The following is a 3,342-nucleotide window of genomic DNA, read 5'->3' on the forward strand; positions in this document are numbered from 1 at the left end:
AATAAATGTTTGTTTCAGTTCTATGAAGCTTTGAGTATTTTGGATTAGTAGCACTGCTGTGTTTGTTGCATCATATTGCTGTAATTGTTTATATGCTTTATATAGTCTGAGGTAAGTTGATCTATAGTGTTACATCATATTCTATAAGGATGTTATGTGTTTGTATACTTTCTGCCCAGTTTGACCCATTTAGCAGAAGTCAGCCTGTTTAAGGCTCTGATATCTATTCTGTATGACTTAAAGCAGTTATGACATGGTCTGATTTTCTCACCCAATAAAGGAATATTTCATATATCAGTCTACTCTTCATTTTATCAGAAACAGTTTTCACAGCTCGTACATTTGCTTTTTACACATATATGTAAGTATTGAGCCAAATTTAGTAATGTCAACAAATTAAAAGAACAATATTTGTCTCTTATATATAATACATCTATATATACACTGTCAAAGATACTTGTCTTTGAGTGAAGATTTAAGGTGATAGGAAACATAAATAACTGCAACTTGAATCTTTGACCCAGAGCTCAAGCTCACTGCTGTTATATATATATATATATATATATATATATATATATATATATATACCTGGGGATCCCGCAGGCAAATGGGAACCATGAAGAGGCCGCTAGGAAAGCTGCAACCACCAAGTACCTGTAGAGGGTCAGGCAGGTCCTGAGGAGACAGCTGAACGGTAAGAACAAGTTCCGGGCCATCAACACCTACGCCCTGCACGTGATCAGGTACCCAGCTGGTATAGTTGGCCAAAGGAGGAGACAGAAGCCACTGACATAAAGACAAGAAAGCTCCTGACCATGCATGGAGGGTTTCACCCCAAGTCCAGCATCCTGAGGCTGTACGCTAAGCGGAAGGAAGGGGGCCGGGGACTGGTGAGTGTCAGCATCATGGTCCAGGATGAGACAACGAACATCCAAGAATACATTGGGAAGATGGCCCCAACTGACAGCGTGCTCAGTGAATACCTCAGGCAGCAGAAACCCAAGAAAGAGGAGGAAGGCGAGGATCCATCATGGAAGGACAGGCCCCTGCACGGTATGTACCACCGGCAGATAGAGGACATCCAGAAATCCTACCAGTGGCTGGTCAAAGCTGGACTGAAAGACAGCACAGAGGCACTAATCATGGCAGCACAGGAACAAGCTCTGAGTACAAGATCCATAGAGGCTGGGGTCTATCACACCAGGCAAGACCCCAGGTGCAGGCTGTGTAAAGATGCCCCAGAGACAATCCAGCACATAACAGCAGGGTGCAAGATGCTAGCAGGCAGGGCATACATGGAACGCCATAACCAAGTGGCCGGCATAGTATACAGGAACATCTGTGCCGAGTATAACCTGGAAGTCCCGAGGTCAAAATGGGAGACGCCACCAAGGGTGGTGGAGAATGACCGAGCTAAGATCCTGTGGGACTTCCAGATACAGACGGACAAAATGGTGATGGCTAACCAACCGGACATAGTGGTGGTAGACAAACAGAAGAAGACGGCCGTAGTGATTGATGTAGCGGTTCCCAATGACAGCAACATCAGAAAGAAGGAACACGAGAAGCTGGAGAAATACCAAGGGCTCAGCTCGAGAGGATGTGGAGGGTCAAGGTAACGGTGGTCCCCGTGGTAATCAGAGCACTAGGTGCGGTGACTCCCAAGCTAGGCGAGTGGCTCCAGCAGATCCCGGGAACAACATCGGAGATCTCTGTCCAGAAGAGCGCAGTCCTGGGAACAGCTAAGATACTGCGCAGGACCCTCAAGCTCCCAGGCCTCTGGTAGAGGACCCGAGCTTGAAGGATAAACCACCCGCGGGGGCGAGATGGGTGTTTTTATATATATCATAATAATCTGACAATAAATATAATATTGGCCATATTATATTTACATTACCACAGTGAGATGATTTTAGTCTCATGAACAACAGTAGCAACACTAGCTAATCTTGAAATGACTGTTCAGTACAGAAATGAAGCCCAACAATCATGTCTTACAGTCCCGTGGTCTCAGCCTCAGATACTCAACTGATCAAAGTGATGTCATGACAAAAATGAATGACCAAAAAAACATTTTTTCTCCTTCATTTCTGTCACACAAAGCTATATGTAACATTTCTCACGGTTAGTATCATGGTTGCTAGGCAACCTGAGCAGCGCGACGAAGGCCAGACCGTCCCATTTCACAAGCCTCTCACTTCCGCACTTCTCGTACTTATAGTATGCACCGCACGAGTACGCGTAGTTCGCGTACTAAATTGGGACACAGCCAATGTCTTCAGTCAAAGTCAGCAGCACTTTGCCCGCACTTTACACGGTGTAGGTACAGCACCCCTTCCCCCCCGAGTCACCTGATGGTTTTCCAGGATTTCTTCGAGGCATGGTCCCCCTGAACTCTTCCCACACTTGTGTTTTTGCTTCAGCCGCTGCCCAAGCCGCGTTCCGCTTGGCCTCTCATTACCTATGAGGTGCCTCCAAAGTCCCACAGGCTAACCAAGCCTGATAGGACTCCTTCAGTTTTATGGTTCCCTTCACCTCTGGTGTCCACCATCTGGTTCATGGGTCACCACCATAGTAGAAACCAACTACCTTTTGGCCGCAGTTCAGTACAGCGGCTTCAGCAATGGATTGCTGAGCATGGTCCAGACTCCACGTCCCCGGTCTCCCTTTGAATTCTGTCAAAGCTCTGCCAGAGGTGTGCATTGAAGATCTTGCGTACCGGGGCCTCTGCCAAGCATTCCCAGCACACCTTCACTATACGTTTAGGTGTTCCAGATCTGTTCAGCATTCTCCTTTGCCACCTGATTCAACTCACCGCCAGGTGGCGATCAGTTGACAGTTCAGCACCTCTCTTCACCTGAGAGGAACAAACCCTTTCATCCATTGGGAAAACCCCCAACAAGACTTTTTAACTGTAATTGGCGCCTCAATAAAGACAGAGGTAATCACAAACAAAGTTACTGGTTTGTTTATTCAATTGTTATTTATTCAGGAGCATTTGGACCCAAAAATGCCAGCAACGTCACCTGTGATGTTGGACTTAACAACCGGATTAGGTCATAGTACCTTTTTGAAACCAGGTCTTCCTCCTGACTCCCAAACAGCTAGCCTTAGTGAGATTTTCAAATATTTCAAACGGGTCTGCTGGCTGAGAGACAATAAATGATGATGCGTTTTATCTTTCAGTTGCTCCTGTTGATCCTGAAATGACCAAAGATGCCAGGCACTTTAGCTAAAATAGACCCTGAAGACATCACTGCAGGTAAAAAGCAGAGCCAGTGAATAATACAAAAAAATAGTTTAATATCATTGACAAAGACACTGATATGCAGTTAATGCACC

This window comes from Pelmatolapia mariae, linkage group LG4 (genome assembly GCF_036321145.2).
Source record: "Pelmatolapia mariae isolate MD_Pm_ZW linkage group LG4, Pm_UMD_F_2, whole genome shotgun sequence".
NCBI classification, from domain to species: domain Eukaryota; kingdom Metazoa; phylum Chordata; class Actinopteri; order Cichliformes; family Cichlidae; genus Pelmatolapia; species Pelmatolapia mariae.